We start from the raw sequence: 15,681 nt of genomic DNA, 5'->3' as shown, positions 1-15,681 counted from the left end.
ATTTTTTTAAAACCTTTTCATATACATAACTTATGGAGGTTTCAAAAAACTCTTTAGATCAAACTTTTAAAACTAATAAAATAATCATATCATTTTATCTTTTACTAAATTTGACCTAATTCAACTCATATAGAAAATGATTCAAATTTTACAAATAATTAGTTTTTCACAAAAACAAGTAATTATCTTAAAATTTGACAAACGTCATGTTTTTTTTTTCCTTTTTTTTCAACTTTGAAAATCAAACATTTGCATGAATATAATAGAAAACAACCCATGGCTCTGATACCACTGTTGGGTTTTAGTATACTACAACATCCTATGGTGCACATACAACCCTAAATACCTTGCATCTATGTTTTCTCTATTATACATGCAAATATGAAGTTTCCAAGATATCACCCTATACTAGCATACAAATATCATATACTTGGGTAATAAAATAGATAGAATACATACCTTTTTTTTATGTAACTTGTCTTCATGAAGCTTGAGTGCCTAGTGCCCCAAGTGTGACACCTCAAATGGTTCACACAACACCATGAACATTTGGAATAACCTTGAGAATAAGGATACTTTGGTTCTCTCTAGTGAAATCGGCCTTGCCCTTTTGTGTACACACACTAGTGCCAATTTCACCAACCAAGGACATCTTTATATAGTGTCGAGATTAGGGTTAAACCCTAATACCCATGACCTTTCATTTCATATGATCCATGGGTTAAACACTCCATGGACTATCCATGAAAGCTTAGCCCAACCTAAATGAACTTGGCCCATCACACACATATATCTTAGAGTCCATATTTAATTAGTTCATTTTGATCACTTAATTAATTATAAATTAATTCTTGATCAATATTAATTAAATAATATGATTATATATTAATATATTAGAACTTATAATATATTAATATAAATCACTAATATCCTTTTTCCTCATCTTGTCTATCCAATTGTCCCGATGTCATGCAACCCAAATGGACCATGCCGGGTCGGGTCAAGTCTTACCAATTATAGTTATGGACTTAGACATTAATCCAACACTAATATATTAATAAGGTTATTTAATTAGTATTGATCAAGAATTAATTTGGAATTAATTAAGTGATCAAAAGGAGACTAATTAAATATATGGGTTGATTGTGTAAATCATTCATTCTTATATATGTGGGCTTGTGATCCAAGATTTCTTATGTTGGACTAAGTCCATGGGGTGACCCATGGATACTCCATGGAGGTTAAAATCCATGGAGCATAAGGAATGGGTAAAGTTATGAGTTACATGGTGTAACCCTAATAGCCACCATATAAAAGAATCCCATGGCTCAAGAAATCGTACACTAATGTGTGAGTGTGAGGGCTAGATGATAATTAAGGAGTGTTCAAGTTTCTCTCAAGTTATTCCAAGTGTATTTGGTGTTGTGTGAACCATTTGAGGTGTCACACTTGGGGCACTAGGCACTCAAGCATCATGAAGACATTCTACATCAAAGAGGTATGTATTCTATCTTGTTATATTTATTATTTTGTATGCTAGATTAGGATAATACCTTGGATGTTCATAATTGTATGTATAATAGAGAAAACATAGATCCAAGGTATTTAGGGTTGCATGTACACTTAGGAGTGTTAGAATGCTCATAACCCAACACATACCACATAACACGAAATCAACTAGCATACCACATAACACGAAATCAACTAGCATATCACATAATGCATAATGGGTCGGCCTTGGTACCTTAGACCCATTGGTATGGTGAGGAGACTCACCTCGCACTGCAGAAGCTTCCTGAAGAAATCCTTAACTGCTGCCCTGTCCACTTCCTGAATCATCAATACCGATCAATATACCCAATTAGCAATTGGGTCCCATACCATAATCCTTAATCCATGCATGGGGTAAAATGACCATTTTACCCCTGGCCCAGTATGATCCAAAACTAAGGCCCAAATCTCAAAACAAAACCCAACACTAGGTAGGCGTTCCAAGCCCACTAGTGGTCCACTAATGGCCCAATTTGCTCAATTGGGCCCAATCCTTCTAATGGGCCTTACCCTAAGCCCATACATATTCCTGGCCCAAAACATCTGACTCCTGATGGCCCACTAAGGCCCAAATACCCAAAGTCCCCTACATGGCCAAACCGAGGCCCAAAACAAGTCAAGCCCATATCTGATGAGTATGTTGGGCGTACTCTTATGTACGCTAAGCGTACTAGCCAAATGATGCGTACGTTGGGCGTACCTGCACGTACGCTCAGCGTACTTCCCTGTTAAGCCACTTTCCCCTTAAGTTCTTAATACTCTACTCCAGAAGCTACAATTACAGATCCAACTCCTCTCCAATTTCTTAAACCATAAAGTTGCTTACTTGATGGTTTTGCATGACCCTCATAAGCTCAAACTCCAAAAATGATAATCTACTTCCATGAAAATGGTCTTAACTCATGCATGACTCCATTAAGGCTTCCAAGATGGCAACTTTCTGCCTTAAGGACTCATTTAACACTGAGAGTGGCAACTCAAAGCCTAAGAATCGGATTTCAACCACAAAGCTCCATCCTTGGGACCAAAATGAACTAAAACTCACAATGGTAGATCTAAGAAATGAAAGATCAAGATCAAAGCTTTATACCTTCATCAAGCTGAGAATGAGTCCCAAATGCCAGATCCACAAGATTCTCCTTGATTCCCATCTTTACAACAAGTTCCAACTTCTTGAAATGCACCAAAAACCACCCAAAATGCACCCACAAAGCTCACAACACTCTTGGATGAAGCTACCACTCGAATTTAGGGTTTAAGGCTCTGAGAATGAAAGGGAGGCGCACCCCCCCCCCCCCCCTCGGACTTAAGGTGCTTAAATAGTGAGCCAACCCTAAAAATTAGGGTTTTGGAGATCCTGTACGTATGCTGGGCGTACGTCTTCAACATCCACGTTTCATTATCTAGCACTACGCTGGGCGTACCCCAGCTTACGCTGGGCATACATCACCTGGCTGCAACCTTGCATGCATGTGACAACCCGAATCTTTATCCGTTAATGTTAACCCGATTCCGTTAATAAAACTTGAATTTTATTGAGTTCCGTCAAATTTCTTTGGGTTTGGAAAACCATTTAGTTATATAATTAAGTTCTATATAAGAGTCGGAACCAAAATCACGTGAAAAACCCGAGTTTCCTTTGAAGAATCAATAGTTTTCGGCCTAAGAGGTGTTCACGTTCGTAAACCTATTTACGGCCGTAAACCCGTTTACGGCCAGTGCTAGGTGGCCCCCCACCACCGACCATACCCCCAGCCTATATATACGGGACCCCCACCTTCATTTGAACTTTCTTAGCCGAAAACTCTCTCTTTCTCTCTCTACCTCTCAACCGTAAACACCAAAACACCCTCTTTCCTTCCGAAAATCATCAGAAATCACCTTTGGAAGTTGTTTTGGAGCATCTAAAACGCGTTTTTCATCGAATCCAACATCATTGTTCTTGAGTTTACGGCCGTACACCCTTCAAATCTTCAAAGGCCGCAAACTGTTTACGACCGTAAGCCCTTCAAACCTTCATAGAATCTTTAAAGTCCGTAAACCCTTCAAAGGGTTGTTCACGGCCGAGAACAGTTCACGGCCGGAAACTCTTCACGACCGCAAACTCCTTCACACCGTGAATCTTGACTAAAAACCCACTTTCCATGATTCAATCGAGTCCCGGTAACATTCCTAAACCGAAAACAAGTGTTTTTCCAACACTATAATCAATGGTTTCGCTAATAAAATACATATATGTATTAATTGTTATTAGGATCCCGTTAAGTGCCGCGTACATCAACTCGAGGGTCTTCACTCCCAGTTCTCGTTGTCCGACTATTCATACGACTAACAGTGAGTTCATACACCTATGCTTTTATGATTTTAAATGTTTTCAGGGGGAGAGTACAAGCCAAACACAACTGATTTTGTGCATTTATACAAAAGGATTTCAACACATTTAAAACTGATGGAATTGATACAATCTCACAGTTTCCACATGTTTTATAAAATCTTTAGATATTTTATCCCTTTTGTAACATGCCGAGCATAAGGGACTTTTTCAATCTACAGTCGAAATTGCATAGTTTTCAGATCAATACGTAAACCAAGTACACATCATACATGCAAACTATAATAGGTATAGTTTGGGCCTTCAATACACAGTTTTACAAATTCAGAGCTTTACATGACAAAACATATAAACTATGACAGATTTAGTTTATGATATACATTACTACAAGAGTACAACATTTAATGATTATTTAAGTATAATTATTAACTTATAAAGTATACACACGGGTTTAAATGCAGCAGATCAATACAGAACTATACGTAAACTAGTTAATACAAGATTGTAAGACAACACTTCAATTGTATCTTTTGGGGTACAGGTTAAATCCTATCATAGTATAACCAGAGTCTCCTGGAGGGAGAGCGTGAGATTTGTGAATAGATCTATTCGGGACTGACAATCCCACACCTGAACTACTAGCTACAGTTAGGCAGGCATGCATGGGGTGACAAATGTCATTTATCCGACACTTGAAGAACGTCGTAAAGGTCACTAGGTCATATCAAGCATGGTTATACGACTCACAATAGTATAAACTAACCTTATTGTTTACGGGATTTCATTCTTCTTTAGTTTTATTTTATAAAACTAGTTCATAATACAACTGGAGGATTCCAGGGATTTCAACTCATAGTTTTATTTTAAGTAATGAAACTACTATACATACTGATGGTAACCATGGTTTTCAAACAGAACATCTTATACATTACTGGTGACAGACAGGATTTTCTTACAAAGGGTTTTCATTCAAAACAATGTTATACAATACAGTCGGTGGTAACCAGAAGTACAAACTAATACATTATACCCTACTACAGACATATAAATAAATTCATATGTTAGAAAATATTGGATTTTCTTGGGAAGCATACAAACATTTTACAGATTTAATGATAGGATTTTCACTACAAAAACATGCTTATGAACTCACCAGCTTTATGCTGATACTCTTTCAAAACTGTTTGTATTCTCAGGAAATTAGTAGACAAGTACCTCACACAGATTTTTGAGAAGATGGAGAGTATAAATTCTCGTCGTTTACTTTTGTTTATGCTTTTGATGTATAAAAACATGAATCAAACAGATGTAAAAACCTTTTCATATGTATTCAATGTAATGGTTGCGTTTACTTGATTACTATGATGCAATTGTTGTGATACTACAAATGATGTCATCCACCCCGAACGTTTCCGCCGTTCAGGTTTGGGGGTGTGACAATGCATGGGCTGAAATGCAAACTTTTCCATTCAGGGACCAATTTTGCCAACAACTTCAAAGTACTATAACTTCTTCGTTCTAAGTCCGTTTCCGACGAACTTTATATCCACGAAAAGGTGGCATGAAGCCCTACGATCCAAGCTACAACCCAAACCTTAAAAACCTTCGGAATAAAACCACAGACCCATAAAAGATCGAATCGACAAATTACGCTTATACCCTTGGCCTCCGAAGATACAATCGAACACTTTCAAAACCGGGTGTTACAACTCTCCCCCACTTAAATTAGATTTCGTCCTCGAAATCATGCATCACCATCCCCGACATACCAGACAACCTGATCACATCTGCTCCATCTGCAATCTAAGGTTTCAAGATGGTTTGTCCCCCTAACAGACTGCCCACACCGAATCATCATTGAACTGATTTCACAAGAAACCAGCCTAGATAGAATACTTCCCACTCGTAATACCTTGAGGCTTCTTAAAGAACCAAAATCATCGATCAACTGCGACTACCGAATAACAGCAATTCCACACACAGACCCCAAATCATTGAAGTCGCTCCTACTCCTCTTGCTGCTACATGGCTGCTTTCCTGAAGGACAACTGGGGCCTCCTTGGTCCCAACCTGTCTGCCAACTATCCGGAACACCGGACACCTACCCGATTGTTGAACCCAAAACACACGTAGCAGTCCCCTACAACCTCCGAAGGATACCTCGTCCAACCAAAACAGACCTATCTCCTTCAATCCATTTGATCCATCCGATCGAGATAGGCTGATAACCTATCGCCACTAAATCCGACTCAAAAGGGTGAATACTACCAGAATAGCTGTAGTCTTAAATCATACCCGGCCTCCTTCGACCTACCGTTTCCTGATTCCGACATGTCGTGGCTCTATTACGGATAGAGCTACCCGAGACACATCACAATCGCTTAAACTACCATCAAACCAACCCGTTCACCACCCTGGAATTCAGCCCTCGATGCCCTTGGCATAAAGATGCCCCACTTCCCATTTCACTAAAACAAAATCCTGCACGAATTCCGATTCGGGTTCCTAACCAAATCCGAATTGTTACTCCGCTCCTATCCAGAGATCCTCGAATCGGCACTTGCATAATGCACCATGACTCCCCGTCATCCTTTACTTGACCGATTAAATAAATACCCTTAGTCGATTCCCTAAGACTTCTAATCTTGCACCCGGTCCAACCATTAGGTTCTTCTGAGATCCAATATCAGGGCTACCCAGCCGTAGCCCTAGAGAGACATGGACCACTCGCCACAAGATCCTATATCACAAGGTCCAACCCTTAGCTCAGCAGTCTCTACCGGTTCCATAACCACCCGGGCTCGCCCTCGGATACCTGTGGCTTCCCCCACAACCCTGCGAACAAGCTTACCCTAGTCCAAATCACCTGAAAGAATCCGTGAATGCCACGGCACCCTCGCAGTCTTGCAACACTCTCTACTGCTAGTGAATGCTACGGCTCCCCCGCAGTCTTACAACACTATACCCTAACTGACCATTAGTGAATGCTACGGCTCCCCCGTAGTCTTACATCACTTCCACCCTTGCTTCTATCCTGGATAACTGGGCGGTTCTCCCCTAGTTAGATTCAACTAAGTCTGCTCGGCACACGAAAATTGAAGGATTCCCGATCCTCATTACGTTTCAATGCTCACCTTGCTGACGGCCGGTGTTTACCAAAGCTAGAACACCAAAAATACCCCTGCCCAAACAGCACACCTCCTGAAAACCAGCTAACACTTCTTGCATCCCAACTACATCAATGACTTCAATCGCTTAAAAGCGATATCACGCTCAAATCTTGGAGTCCAGCCAACGGATAGTCTAACCAAAATCTCAGCGACAACTTTCTCTTCCCTCGGCAATCCCAATGGCTCTTCCAAACATAAATACTAAGGCTACTGAAAACTAGTCATAACTCCCTCGTTCAAGCCCTTGAACTAACCCCGAAAATGACTAGAGCAAGTACACTCACTGCTCCTCCCTGATCTTCAAACAGCCACCCCCCGGTTGACGTACACCTGAACACAACGAAAATGCAACGGGCTTGATCCCTATGGCCAATCCCTGATGGTGTGGCCAAACCTGCTACACCTGTAGCAACCCAGATCACCGAACAGATTCCGACAATGACTCGGAGCAATCACGGTACACGCGGAATCCACTCCGTGAGATACATCCCTCTGAAGATCTCTCAAAGATTCCTCGACATGCTGAATGGCATCTGACAACCCTTGCTAACCCAGACAATAGCAGAAAACCGACCAGAGATCTAACTTATCACAATTCCCAAGCGATACAAATACCCGATACCCACCGGAAATGGCCGAAGATAGCATACCCGCGAACATCTGGAGGAACCCTGACTACCTCCTCCTGGGTTACCTCGACCACCCTAAGAACATGATGAAACACCTCATTCCGATCCCAATGACAATCCAAACCCTTGGAATGAAACTTCGTCGCATAATTTCCGCAAGCGTTGCACTGAATCCGACCCTGCTGGCCTCTCAAAGGCTGGTCTAAACTTTTGGGTCTCCCCCCGAGACCTTCCAATGAATTCACCTGACCTGAACCTCTCTGCTCGAGGTACTCCAACTCGATCTCCCGCTCCCGGGCTCCGGGATCCATCTCATTCAGGGTCTCGCACACTGACCCACTCACCGGGTCACTCGTCAACGACTGAACTGCAATAGCTGGAGCAACCTCTTCTCTAAACCCAACTACTAATTACTCCCAAGACATAATCCTAAATCCCAAAAACGCAATAGATCACACAATCAATCCTTGCCGCCTGATACAAGAGATCCAAGGCGTACCAAACCTTAGCCCTTAAGGAGTAGGAGTTGGCGGAGAACACTTTCCATATCCCTAGTCCAACGCAAACTCAAATCCCTGGCGGTCCTTCCGCTAACTGGCTCTCCACCGGAGCCGAGACCAAACCCTGGTCATTCCCCTTGCGTGCTCATCCGTATTCTGCATAGCAGCTATCCCCACAGTCCAATCATAACCAAGAATTCTCCTTCCCAGGCTTCTTAGATTCTCCAAGACTTTCCCCGATTCGATTATGGATCATGTGCTTTCAGTAGTACGGGCCCAAGACTACCTTCCACACCTATCCATACTTTCCTCTGGAATCATCCCGAATCCTCTAAGTCACCTACTCCCATGATGTACCAAATGTTTGTTAAAAAACAACACAATATCCACCGAAGCACCTCCTAGGCTCCCCCTAGGTTCCCAACCCACCCAGTCCTCAGCTGCTGAAAGATTCCCAGTAATGTCAACTAGATACCTTATGAATATAGCCACATGTAGCAGAGATCGGATAATCCTTCAAGTAAACGAATCAATCCTAGAACGGTTAGACTCAGACGAGAGTTGCGCAATAGGGCCAAATCCATCACTCTGAGATTATCCAACCTGTGCCACATGTGACCTAGCATATTCACTTAGTAGCTAGGTCACAGTGCTAGAAGTCCCACAAAGCACAAAGCAAGCAGCATTCGGACAACGGAAAACTAACCAACATATTCCAAGCAAACAATTCTACCTATACATACAATTCACAATAAGATAACACATGTCACTAATCTCATCCTAGGCTTACCCTAGGGTAATCTCCGACCCACAAACTATCATAGAACATTCGGCCCATATACCACAACTCATGTTGTCCACCTCCATCCATCCTCGTTGTCGGCTACCTTATGCATGCAAATTATACACAGAAGAGGATCCAATAGACTGTCGAATAATAGACTATACCCTAAGACCACAGGAAATAAGGTCAAATCAGCTATTCTAAGGCTATAAGATCCTAACCGTATACAATTTTTAAAACATACACATTGCAGTTACAAATACCAATTATCATTCTCATTCCAGCATGGCATACAATATTTCCAAAGCTACCAGTATCACATATCAGGCCAATCTATCGCTGACTACTCAGCACTAGCATGCAAGTCTACCAGCTCATACAACATATACAGGCATCTCCCCTAGCCCTAACTAGCATGCGATTCACAGATTCATAATCAAATCATAACAGATAACAAATGTGGGTATTCTGGGGAAACTTACTCGAGCTCGACTGATTGCATGCACCACACCCTTTCTTGTCTTAGAAATTCTTTACTTAAAACATTTTTCTTTTGAAAGCTTTACAGATCCTCAGCCTGAGTTCAGACACACCCGAAAGTATGTTTGAATCCCTCAAACCAAGGCTCTGATACCAACTTGTAACGACCTAAAAATCAAGAGTAAAAATTTCATTTTTAATATAGCTAAAACATTGATACCATTTATTTCAAACATTTCAAATCATCATTAAGTAAAACATTTATCAGAGTTCATCCCAAAATCATTCATTGCGGAAATCATAGGTGTGTGCACTGCGATCAATCCGAGCTCTTCATTTCCAAATCGATGATACCTGAAACCAAAACTGTAAACCGTAAGCACGAAGCTTAGTGAGTCCCCCAGAGCATACCCCACACCCAATCCACATAACACATACCATATTAGCTATAAAGCTACATATATCACATAAGCCATATCAATCGCATAAGCCATGCATACAAACATATAAGGATGCCCTGGAAACCCTCTAGGGTCTTACTCCAGGTGCCATGGGAACCCCCACATGGTCTTAGCCCAATGCCATGAAAACCCTCACATGGTCTTGACTAAGGATGCCATGGAAACCCTCTAAGGTCTTACACCCTAGTGCCTCGGGAACCCCCCGAGGTCTTCCCTGCAAGCATCACAAAGACAACTAGCATATCACATACCACATAATCAACTAGCATACTACATAACACGAAATCAACTAGCATACCACATAACACGAAATCAACTACCATATCACATAATGCATAATGGGCCGGCCTTGGTACCTTAGACCCATTGGTATGGTGAAGAGACTTACCTCGCACTACAGAAACTTCCTGAAGAAATCCTTAGCTGCTGCCCTGTCCACTTCCTGAATCATCAATACCGATCAATATACCTAATTAGCAATTGGGTCCCACACCATAATCCTTAATCCATGCATGGGGTAAAATGACCATTTTACCCCTGGCCCTGTATGATCCAAAACTAAGGCCCAAATCTCAAACAAAACCCAACACTAGCTAGGCTTTCCAAGCCTACTAGTGGTCCACTAATGGCCCAATTTGCTCAATTGGGCCCAATCCTTCTAATGGGCCTTACCCTAAGCCCATACATATTCCTGGCCCAAAACATCTGACTCCTGATGGCCCACTAAGGCCCAAATACCCAAAGTCCCCTACATGGCCAAACCGAGGCCCAAAACAAGTCAAGCCCATATCTGATGAGTACGATAGGCGTACTCTTATGTACGCTAAGCGTACTAGCCAAATGATGCGTACGTTGGGCGTACCTGCACGTACGCTCAGCGTACTCCCCTGTTAAGCCACTTTCCCATTAAGTGCTTAATACTCTACTCCAGAAACTACAATTACAGATCCAACTCCTCTCCAATGTCTTAAACCATAAAGTTGCTTACTTGATGGTTTTGCATGACCCTCATAAGCTCAAACTCCAAAAATGATAATCTACTTCCATGAAAATGGTCTTAACTCATGCATGACTCCATTAAGGCTTCCAAGATGGCAACTTTCTGCCTTAAGGACTCATTTAACACTGAGAGTGGCAACTCAAAGCCTAAGAATCGGATTTCAACCACAAAGCTCCATCCTTGGGACCAAAATGAACTAAAACTCACAATGGTAGATCTAAGAAATGAAAGATCAAGATCAAAGCTTTATACCTTCATCAAGCTGAGAATGAGTCCCAAATGCCAGATCCATAAGCTCCTCCTTGATTCCCATCTTTGCAACAAGTTCCAACTTCTTGAAATGCACCAAAAACCACCCACAAAGCTCACAACACTCTTGGATGAAGCTACCACTCGAATTTAGGGTTTAAGGCTCTGAGAATGAAAGGGAGGCGCACCCCCCCCCCCCCCCCTCGGACTTAAGGTGCTTAAATAGTGAGCCAACCCTAAAAATTAGGGTTTTGGAGATCATGGACGTACGCTGGGCGTAATCCCCGTACGCTGGGCGTACGTCTTCAACATCCGCGTTTCATTATCCAGAACTAAGTTGGGCGTACATCACCAGGCTGCCACCTTGCATGCATGGGCTGAAATGCAAACTTTTCCATTCAGGGACCAATTCTGCCAACAACTTCAAAGTACTATAACTTCTTCGTTCTAAATCTGTTTCCGACGAACTTTATATCCACGAAAAGGTGGCATGAAGCCCTACGCTCCAAGCTACACCCCAAACCTTAAAACCTTCCGAATAAAACCCCAGACCCATAAAAGATCAAATCGACATATTACGCTTATACCATTGGCCTCCGAAGATACAGTCGAACACTTTCAAAACCGGGTGTTACAAATTCTCTAGCTTATAAGGAAATATCTCTTTAGGTTTATGATTGACACACACAAAAAAATCCTTTTTAAGATGAAAGGAAATAAAAGGAACACACAAATTTACGTGTTTCATAGGATTAACCTAATCATGCTACGTTTACAGGCGAATTAGAAAATGTTTGTTATTGATTTTCATTATATGGTTTTCAAGTACACGATATCATATGTGTGTGTGTGTGTGTGTATATATATATATATAGAGAGAGAGAGAGAGAGGGAGAGAGAGAAAGAAAGAGAGAAATTCAGACGAACTAGAGACATGCACAACTCTCGATCATTGTTGCGAAGAACATATCCCACGAGCAACCGCCGCACTCTGAAAAAACAATAATCTCCCACTTAAAGGCTTATCAACTGTCATAACTAGCAAATTTGGCTAGGAAACTCTATCCTTATGTAAGCATTATCAATGACAACAATTGTAACCCTGACTTGAAAACATGATTTGAGAATATACAATGACCACAAACTTCCATTAAAAATCCAAATGAAAGAACAAAGCTCAATACAAACACTCCAAATGGTCAACGAAAGATTGGAAACCCTAAAAATCCCGGTTTAAGTCCATTATGGACTAGCATTCCCTTATTGGGCCTAATGGACCAATAAGTCTCCAATTTAACTATTTTTGGCCTAGAACCCTTAAATGGGCTCTAATTGGACCCACTTTCATGAAACTTAACATTTTGGGCCATAATGGATCCAAAATGAATTGGTTTACCTTAATGGGCCTTTTTGGGCCATAATTGATTCAATTAGCTTTCATGGACCATAAATCCACTCTTTTATACAAAATTGGGCCGTGAACTACCCTAAAGGCCCAATGGGTCGAAAACTTCTTTATGAACCTCATAATTTCGAACCAAGATAAGAAGTGGGCCAAATTAATTTACCTCCTTCCTCCTAGCCCAAGATTAAAAAAAAAGAGAAATGAGATTAATAGGTGATTAAGGGGGGGGGGGGGGGTGACACCTCAAAATTATATGTGGGATATCAATGCACCATTCTCACATCCCCATGCATCTATCACTTCACTCTCTCTCTTCTTCCCTCTTCTTTTCTACCCTCGGCCGAACACACACACCCTCACCACCTTCAACTTCATTTCAAACTCTCTCAAACCTTTCAAGAACATCTTCTTACCTCCCTCAAAATCTCGAAAATTAGTGTGGCTCCAAGAAGATCTTTCACTTATATCACCGTCATTGGTAAGTTATTGTTATACATAAGTCTTGGTTTCCATTCTTAAGCTAAGAACAACTCCTTATATGACTTCATTTGGTGATCATACTTCATAGAAAACCTCAAAGTTCGAAAGTTCTCTTCTAGGAAGTGTCTAAGGCCGAAAACCACATCACCTTCTTCCATTCTTCTTCAAAACCGAAACCACAAACCCAAGGTGAGTTCATACCCTCTTGTTTTCGGTTTTTACTTGTTTTTGGGGGGAGAATACAAGTGTTATGTGTTGATCTATGTGTGTTTGCATGTTATATGTGATTTCTTTTATCTATGTTGTGAAAAAATGTGTTAATACATGTTATATCAAGAGATCTATAGCCAAGCTGTGAAGGATTCATAAACAAAAACATAATAAGACAACATACTTCAAAGATCTAAAAGTCTTTAGGCTTAAGAAGTGAAAACAAAGCCAAAAATCTTTATAAGTGCCATTTTTGCAAAAATAACAAAGATTTGGGTAAAATATGATATTTTCGGTTTTATAAGGATAAAATAGTATTCTTTACATAAAAGTCTGACTTTTATGAAAATAACACTTCTCAAGGGGTCAAAACATAAATTATAGCTTATTGGGCTTACATTTGGGCCTCATGGGTTTTTGGGCCCAAAATTGCGAAAAATGAAGAGTTTTGGGGGCTGAAGTTGTAAATTTATCAAAGTATGAGTCTAAAACGTAAATAAACTATTTCAGGGGCTGAAAATGACTTTGATGCAAAAATTTGACTAAAAATGCAAAGTTTTGGATTTTGGGGTCAAAATTGTAAAACTTACGGAATTTGGGCCAAAAGTGTAAACTTTTTACAAATAAGGGCTGGAAATGGCAAATACTATAGTTTTGGGCTGAAATTATTATTTAAATTAAGTTTGCTCCGAAAATGTCAAGAAAAATGGTTTAAGGACCAAAAATGTCAACTTTCATCAAAAGGGACTAAAAGTGTCATTTTTTATAAATAAAGGGACTAAAAGTGTCATTTTATGTAAATTGAAAAACATCGGGTTTTTCGGGGAAACGACATTATTCACTTCTACATACAACAATTACAATACAAAGAACAATTATGAAGAACATTCACTTTTACATGTTTTGAAATCACATACATATACACTTATGAGATCATCACATCTTTTTCGTAAACAGTTTTTGTTACAGAAAATATCGGATTTTCTGGGTTTTACAAACAATACAAACTATTTTTATATCAAACATGCTTATGAACTCACCAACATTATATATGTTGACCGTTTTCAAAATAACTTGTATTCTCAGGTAACCGTTAGAATGAAGAATCATCAAGCGTGTTTCTGAAATTTCTTTTGTGAAATGTCAACCGTTAAACAATTTATGTTCTGTGATGTTGTAATGTAAACAATGTACTTGATGTGAACAAGGTCAGTTGTAATGTATTAATGCATGGTGATGTTTATGTTATGATTCATGTATATTCATTGTGATGATATTTCAATTTAAGTCACACGAGCCCTCGGACGTTTCCGCCGTCTGGTTCGGGAGTGTGACATCACCAAACTAACTACCTTCCAAATCATGTCAATCTTGTAAATTGAAACCACACAATCTCATGAGCCTAGTCCTTTGCCTTCTCATCAATCATCTAAAAGACCATTTTATGATATGCAAATCTTCAACTTCTTGTTGTCATCACCTTAGAAAACATATTTCTTAGATTTTTCATACCAAGGATCTTTATTGATGATAACATAGCATCAAATATTAGTCATATGATAAAATGATATCTCATTTGAATGTGTATCGTCCATGAAACATTGGATTGCTTGCAAGATGAACCACACATTAAATGTTAAAATAAAGGATTGTATTCTTGTTTCATGCCTAGGAAGCTCTTTAACGACATAATTTCCGTGCTTTCTTCTGGAATGCCACACATTTCATTTTTGTAGTTGAAAAGGCTACACTCTTATGGAGTCTAGACACTTAACTAACCATTGTTCCCCTAAGTGTGTACGCATAACTCTTAGTGATCTTATTAAGTATGAGCAAGAATTAAATTTGCATAAATCTTTCTAGGATAATCGGTTTTCGTCTATAGCATAGGGTGACCTCGAATGTCCTTTTCAAGCAGCATTACTACCACCTGGAAACTTCATATCAAAGTTGTAGAACTCGTTATTCGGTACTTGTTCGGCCGACTGCCGAGTAACGAGTACTCGGGAGTACTCGAGAAGTATTCGGATTCGGTAATTCATGTAGAAATACTTTTAGGGAAATTATATATGTCAAAATCATAAGTTAAAATCATAAGTTGATTGAAATATATAACACAATTAGATACATGTGAATACAAAAAAACTAAAAATACACATAATGGTCTCACTTCGTGAATAATTACTTAAAATTTAATATATATATATATATATATATATATATATATATATATATATATATATATATATATAATAATAATCACATGTGTGTGTTAAATAATAAATCATTAAGTGTATTATACATATTAATTTTGAAATTCTTAATTTTTTTTTCTTTTTTTAAGACAATTTTGACCCTTTGACCGAGTTGGTCGAGTTTGACCGAGTTGGCCGAGTTTGGTCGAGTACTCTCCCGAATTGAGTAACTTGG

This window comes from Lactuca virosa, chromosome 1 (assembly GCF_052849685.1).
Source record: "Lactuca virosa cultivar CGN04683 chromosome 1, Lactuca_virosa_CGN04683_v6, whole genome shotgun sequence".
Lineage (NCBI taxonomy): Eukaryota > Viridiplantae > Streptophyta > Magnoliopsida > Asterales > Asteraceae > Lactuca > Lactuca virosa.
Note: the sequence above shows the minus strand (reverse complement) of the source record.